The sequence below is a fragment of the Electrophorus electricus genome, chromosome 16, assembly GCF_013358815.1.
Source record: "Electrophorus electricus isolate fEleEle1 chromosome 16, fEleEle1.pri, whole genome shotgun sequence".
NCBI lineage: Eukaryota > Metazoa > Chordata > Actinopteri > Gymnotiformes > Gymnotidae > Electrophorus > Electrophorus electricus.
Genome location: NC_049550.1, coordinates 1,976,451 through 1,984,648, shown reverse-complemented (window position 1 = coordinate 1,984,648; position 8,198 = coordinate 1,976,451). Strand labels below are relative to the sequence as shown.

The 8,198-nt window shown below is 37.1% G+C and overlaps 1 pseudogene; it reads left to right on the top strand.

The window, feature by feature from the left end:
• Nucleotides 1-1,311: 1,311 nt before the first annotated feature.
• LOC118242741 lies at nucleotides 1,312-4,287 on the top strand (annotated as a pseudogene).
• Nucleotides 4,288-8,198: the final 3,911 nt, after the last annotated feature.

Sequence of the window (8,198 nt, the reverse complement as noted above, 5' to 3'; positions counted from 1 at the left end):
GGAATAGGTTGTCTTTTGTCTTGTTTTTGAGAGGTCCCTTCTCCTTAGTTTCACAGACTATTCAGATATACAGATCTATGAATCATTTGCGTTTGGCTAATAAGAACTGTTTTTCAACACAGACCCACCCCCTGCGGTTTCACCTGTGCATTAAATTCGCGGAAAAACCAGGTTCTTGTAAATAGACTAGTCTGTACGGGAGTAATGAATACATGCAAAAAGACATACGCGTCAGTGATAAGTAAGTAAAAACTTAAAGGTAGTTCCATTATTATTATTATTATTATTATTATTATTATTATTATTATTATTATTATTACAAAATAATAAGGTACAATATGTACACTCAAACAACACAATGACTTCAGTTTATTTGTTATGCACAGAATATAACTGTACATAATGAGCTGCCTTACATTTTACAGTGAATAGTAAGTTATTTCAAGGCAACTAATTAGATTTTAATTTAGTTTTTTTTTTGTTTTTTTTTCTGTGGCTTGAAACACAGCTGGTGCCGCTATTATACTCTAAACTCATCTGGCTGTACCAGAGTCCTGTAAACTGTTTATATTGTGTATTAGTCTTCATTAATAATCTGGTCTTGACCAAGTTCAAACCAAGACTCGTTGCATTCAGACTACCCTTATACTTCAACATACCTTTATATTTGTCACTAATCCCCAATAACCAAATGAGAAAAGAATAAACTAACGAATGGCGTGAGAAAACGAACGAGTTCTGCAAGTTTCTCACTGGTCTTCGTATTCCGAAATTTAATAAATGGGTATAAAGTACTTCTTAGTTTACTGCACCCGTGGACCAGATGGGAACGAGCAACTAGACGAAAACTAATCAATTTCACAGATTTTCGCTGGCTTGAAACACTCTCTTCAGGAGCTACTCTCCGCGGCAGTACTATCCGATTAACTGCAGTGCCTTTTGCATATCCCGTTTGTATAATGTATTTTTGCAAAGGTGAACAATAGCTGTATGGCTGTATTTAGGTACTGTATTTAAATATAATTTTGGGCAATTTGCAGTTTACTCAGGCATTATTAATGCTGAATAGGTAATCATGCTAAAAAGTGATTGGATACATTTTCATTTAGGCCTTCAGAGTACAAAATTACAATAATACACGTATTTACGTAAACAGCACATTGCAATTCATATTTATTCATTTTAAATATAAAAGCTGAAAATTGTCGATTGTCATTAGTTCATAAGTGAATGGATACAACTGCCTGCGATACAGATTCACTAAAATGTAGGCTACAGTAGCTTACAGTGAAGGCTGTTGCATGATCGAACATGGCGTATCTATTCGTAGCCATTGAATTGGATGACGGAGCGCGTTTAGCGCGCAGAAAGTTCAGGCCACCAAGGTCGTTTCAAGACAGGACAGATCCACTTGATTTTTCGGATGACGACTTTTACCAGCGCTACATACTCCGAATGCATAGTATCTGGGCAAAGTATTAGGACCCTACATCGAAATCACTCGGTGCAGTAAAGCGCTTACTAAAGACCAAATGTCCTGTATGGCTTTGAGGCACATTTTTAAAACAGAACTGCCTACCCTAAAACGTAGTGTGTTGGCCCGTTTAAGTTGTATTATGTTGTATTGTACTTTCCAATAACAATTTTTTAATGTTAAAGCGCCCATAAATGTGGTAAAAAGCGTGCTTACGCATTTAGTCTGTCGACAATTTTCTGCCAGTTTGCCTCTCTACATTTAATAACACTAGCGATAGTTTATTTCCTACTAATAATTACTTAATATTCTTCATGAGTAATTCCTGCTAATTCATAATTCATAAATATTAAAAATATTGCTTGCGCGCGTGATCTACCATTACAAATGCCTGGCTTGAAAAAGAGTACGGAGAAACCTTAATTGCATGCACGTTACAAAACGCACAGAAAATAAGAAATAAGGGAGACGTTGCCATTATTATTAGGGGTCCAGTGCTGTAACCCTATTATATGTTAGAGATTTGTTTAAGAATTCTTATTCAGATCCATTACTAAAACCAATCGCCCAGACGAGAACAAAGGTCCATCAGACATGAAATTCGGTAAGTAGGTAGCAGTCCCCTCCACAACGCCAGACCGATTAGATGATAGGTATGACTATAATACAAACGTATTCCATAACACTGTAAATCACAGAGTCAAAATCCGCCCCCCCACCCCCCACCCCCCACCCCCCAAGCTTGTAAATCCATTTCAACACTACTTGGATTCCACATGCCAATCAAAAACAGGTTGAGTGTGCATTGCATATCTTGTATATCTGGTCCCAACCCAGCACTGATAGACACTTTGGTACAGCTATTGAGTCCGTGTATCTATGAAATGGCAACTCAGTGCACATACTTTACCCATAAATGGGTAAGTATAACGTCAATTATAGTAGAACGTTTGTTACAAGTACAACCTGTTTAGATTTTAGTGGTTAGTTCATGCTGAGCTTCTAATTCTAGGACAATAACAAGCCTGCTCACATCACAGAACATTTTTTAGTCCTTGTTATTTTTTAATTCTTTAATTTTTTTGGTCACTAATTTTCCCATTATAGTGGAACATGTGTATACACGTGTATTCCGAAAATAAACAGAAACTGCTTGTAGTGGTTGTATTAATGCAATTATTTTTGTTTCAATCTGCAGGTGTTTTTTTCTGGATAGTGGATTAAGATGGAAAAAAAGCAATTCCCTCTTTTTGTTTTGATTGTAGTTTCTGTGTTATTAGGGGTCATCCTTACTCAAATGTTTACTGGATATACATTTATGGACATATTGCCATCTAGATTCAATGGTTCTGAAACAAACAAATTCAGTTTGTTTTCCATAACCCCCATTAAACACTCAAAACATTTAATGGTGTCTGCATTCATCGATCACAGAATCAATAAGGCCATTCGAGTTATCAGCATAATCAGAAGGGACAGTCTGCAGCCTCTTTACTGCATCTACTGTAACAATGACCATAACTGCCAGACTGCTGAGGCTGAAGTCCAGATACACGTTGACCATTTTGGCTTTCCATTTGGAGCCTCAGATGTCCTGTGTCATGGCGCACACACTCAGAGTGCAACACGTGTAGCCATTTCAACCAGTGCAAACATCTCAGAGATTCATAATGAAGATTTATTGCCCATCAAGAATGAAAAGACCCATGAATCATTTATGTTCAATTTCACTGTCTGTATCTCCAGCCTTTTTGATAGCTACAATAATGTTCTGCAATTTGCCCAAACAGTGGAGATATACAAACTTCTAGGTGTTCAACATATAGTTATCTACAATACGAGCTGTGGACCTGACCTGGAGAAACTCTTACAGCATTATAAGAGGGAAGGAATTTTAGAGATTGTTCCATGGCCTATTGACCATTTCCTTAACCCATCTAAAGGATGGGACTTTATGTACCATGGTGGAGAAATCCAGTATTATGGCCAGTTGGTAACCCTCAATGAGTGCATCTATAGAAACATGTATCAGTCCAAATATGTTCTTCTGAATGACATTGATGAAATCATTATGCCTTATGAGCATGCTAACCTTCCATTACTGATGGAGGATCTTCAACAGCAGCACAAAGACATGGGTGTGTTTTTCATTGAGAGTCACTTTTTCCCCAAGACACAATTTGAAGAGAGTGATCGATTCAGTCGGCCAGAATGGAGAAATATACCCGGTGTTAATATTATGGAACATATTTATAGAGAACCAGATAGAAAAGACTTAGACAACCCCAGAAAAATGATTATCAATCCAAGGACTGTAGTGCAAACATCAGTGCACTACGTACCCCAAAAATATGGAAATGTTTTTTTTGTGCCTTTTGATGTATGTTGAATTGTTCATATAAGATCACCACGACAAGGGACTCTTACCAAAGATCAGCTGGTTGTTGATAAAAGGGTGTGGGACTTTGCCTCAGAACTCATACCAAACATTGATAAGACTCTACAGGCATCTGGTTTGATGGAAATTACAGATTGATATGATATTCATTTTAGTGTTTCTTTTTTTTTTTTCTGTGGCATTGCCTATGTCATAAATGTATGTAAATGTCTAGAATAAAAAAAAAATATGTACAATTGTGTTACCAACATTTATATATGGCCTATATTGTAAATGTTATTTGACTGTCCTTTTACACTTTATTATCAACTTTCTTAATGCCACAAGTAGATACTCCAACCTTAGAAGGCTGCTCCCCGAATTTGAATATATATTACACATTTTTTTTCAAAGGCTTTTGTGTAGTCATTGCTGTCTCCTGCAGGTATTAGCAAAATTGTTACATCAGCAAAAATTCCTTATGTATCCAAAGCCAGACAATAATTTCATGCAGTTTCTTCAATACATTAGATTGTAACAGAGTACATTTCAGAGGTCTGTTGTTGTTCTTGTATTCAGAAAATAATGCATTCATATAGCTCCCATACATTATGATTACATTTATATCTTACCTTATTTAACATTTGGATTTCAATTTACATTTTGGACCACTTTATTTCAAAAAGGGGACATTACAACCATGTATAACTTGTTCATTACTCCAAAGTTTCATTGTGTTTATTTCTAAAAAGGTTTGCCAACACTCATTTGTTGAGGGGTATGCAAAATCAAGATTATCTAAATTTCAGTATTTCAAGAGAATCACAGGGATTGCTATATATGTACAAAAGGCCAAGAATAGCTTATTTGAAGTTCAGATTAATAACTATTTTAATTATTAAGTTACATTTTGTGGCTATGCACTAGTATTTAGCAACAATACAATAAATTTAGGCATCTGTTTGACCAGTTGACCAGGCCAATTTGTGTTCAGCTCGGATCACTGCCAATTGGTCCAAACTGTCATTGTTCACATTTGACTGAAGGTGTGTTTTGATACCTTTTAGCTTACTGAATGATCTTTGAAAAGATGCAACTAGCAAAGGCATTCTCATAAACACTCTAATTTGGACCAGAGTTTCCTGTAGCAGATCATTTAACTTGTCAATTGTCTTTTGCTGCCCTTTAAACCAACAAATGACTCATGTATAACTGACTTTTTGTGCATATCTGTGTGCTCATACCGAATTGTGATGGTGGCCTGTTACTGTTTTGAAATATCATGTATGCAGTCAAGATTTTGCTAACAATGTACAGTCATGTCCAAAAGTTGAGACTAGCACAAATTTAGCTTTTCACAAAGTTTGCTGGCTCAGTTTCAATGGTGGCAATGTGCATTATCTCTAGAGTGTGAAGAGTGATCAGATGAATTGCAATTAACTAAAAAGTCAGTCATTCTTGGCCATGAAAATCAACTTCATCACAATAATTACTGCATTCCAGCCACTGCATTTCAGCCCTTTTGCTGAATGCTTGCTCAAATGTTTGCTTAAGAACACTGCCATGAACAAGGAATGGTATCAAAACATCCTCCAAGAGCAACTTCTCCCAACGATCCAGGAGCAATTTGGTGATAAACAATTTTTTATTTATTTATTTTTTTTTCCAGTATGACGGAGCACCATGTCTCAGATCTCAATCCCCAGATCTCAATCCCATTGAGAACCTATGGTAAATCCCCAAAAAGAGGGTGGGCAAACAAAAACACAGAAATTGCTATCAACTCCAAGCAATGATTAGGAAAGAATTAGTTGCCATCAGTAAAGATTTTACCCAGAAGCTGATATCCAGCATGCCAAGGTGAATTGCAGAAGTCTTAGAAAAAGAAGGGTCAACACTGTAAATATTAAGTCTTTGCTTAAACTAGATGTATTTGTCAATAAAAATTTTTTTATAAAAAAACTTATCTATATCATATAAATATCGGACAAAACAACTGAGGCAGTAAACTTTGTGAAAACCAAAAGTGTGTGTGTGTGTGTGTGTGTGTGTGTGTGTGTGTGTGTGTGTGTGTGTGTGTGTGTGTGTGTGTGTGTGTGTGTGTGCGCTTTTGTCCTGAACTGTCTCTGATGGAATGAGGACTGACTGGGGGAGCTACTAGTCTCTGGGCCCATCAACGCCAATAACACGAACGCTCCACTCTCACTGTCACGTGGTACAGCCCGCTGCATACAGTGGGAGTTTCTACTTTGATTGTAAACATGCCTACATGTCTGCACACACCTGCACCTATTTAGTGTTGTTCTGAGTTTGTGGATTTAAACCTCTTGTTGGTGTGTGCATCAATGTCGGCCATTGCCTTTGTTCACACTGCCTTTGTTCGTGTCCGTTTTCACAATGTCAATGCCCTTGTTTGTGTTCATCGTTTACCTTGTAAACCCTGCGACACTTGGGCCATTACACTACAGTTATAGATGTCACAGAAAACTAGTTTTATGATGGTAACTTTAGGCCAGAGGCTAATGATTAAAATGTAAATCTTGGGTTTGAGATATGTGTTTACAATGCCATCAAATGAATCTTCAAAATGTTCATTAGGTTATCCATGATACAATTGTTACCAATATTAAATATCTCCATTTATCAAAATAGTATGGTCTGCAATTTCCTACATTGGACCACTTCAGTTGAATCCACACTGAGGATGAACAAATATACATGACCGTTGATAAATATCTTTTAAACCCAAAGTGTTCCTGTATATTGACAAGGCAAGAGGCAGGTTGCAGGTTCGAAGAGGGAACTTTAATAAATAAAAGCAAATACAAACAAAACCAAAGAATGTAAACCAAACATGAGGCAATATGACACTTGGAAAATAGACTATAAAACCTAAGCATATACATAAATAAGAGTCGGGTGAATAAATAACATACAAACATCAATGAAGAGCACAAACTGCATAAGAAACCAAACGTGCAAAATAACCGACAACTTGGGTGACAGAACGCAGGGCTTAAATACACGAACTAATAACGTAACAACAAGACACAGGAGAAACAGATAACAGGCAGAGAACTAAATAGGGGACAGAGAAAAAAATGAAACCAAAACAAAGAAGCACATGTAACAAAGACCAGGCAGAAAACAAAACAGAACTCATAGCGGTGAAAATCGCAACGCCAGGGAGAGGGGGCAATCATCACAGTTCCATTGAAGTTTCTTATTGCTATGGTAACTGTTGGTAATGTTGTCACGGAACGCTCGCCTCCCGCGAGTCACGTGGGTTGGCCCGCCACGAGCAGTGGGAGGGTCGTTGTTTGTGACCACACCTGCACCTTGTTTTGTTTATGCATTTAACCCTCATTGTAGTGTGCAGGATTGTTGGTTATTGTGGATGTAACGTTTTGATGTAGTGTTCCTTATGTTATTGCTAAACGTATGCATGTTTATTGTGCTTGTTTCTTGTTAACCGTTTCATGTTCATGTTAATGTTTGTAACGCTTGTGAGTAGCAATATCGTTTTGTGTTTATGGAAATAAATGTACGTCCCAGTCGCTGGATTCTGTGCGTCCTGCCCCTCGCCCTGCGGCACTCGGGCCACCACGCGTTATAAATGTATATGTCTCTGCATGTATTTCCAAATAATATGTCTCTCACTAAGATGTTAATTTAAAATTAGCTGCTTTCAGCTAGGTAGCTAATTAGCTAACTTGTTTATAAATGCAAAACAATTAGCTACAGTGGTGTGAAAAAGTGTCTGAAAAAAAAACACTTTGCACACCACTCTAGGTGGCTACCTAGCAAGATAACTTATCCAAATTAACGTGCGTTTCAAATAGATTTCTTACTAATATATTAATAATTTATTCTCTTTGTAAATTACTTTATAATTCCTAAAAATAATTTAAAAGGAATCTAAGATACACATTTACACACCCATTCTCCTGCCACTATCGTGACTTAACTCGTGTTCTTGTCTGGCTTTTTTTTCCCAGACCTGAGTAGCTCCCTTTCTGTTTCGCATTGCATTGTGGGTTGTTGTTCTCCATCAAAACCATACTCAAAAACCAACCAGTTCTATGTATGCTTTGTGGATTTTTGAGTTTACCCCACATTGACACTATTAACTCTACTGCATACTACATATTCAAATACTAGTTATCATCGGTAATTAGTACACAATTGGGATGCATCCTAACTTAAAAGCAGGGTAATGGAATGGCACAGAAAAACAAGCAAATCAGTTATATAGATAATATGCAGCAGTGTGTGTGTGTGTGTGTGTGTGTGTGTGTGTGTGTGTGTGTGTATGAAGGGGCCCCTTCATCCCTTTACACTGTGTGC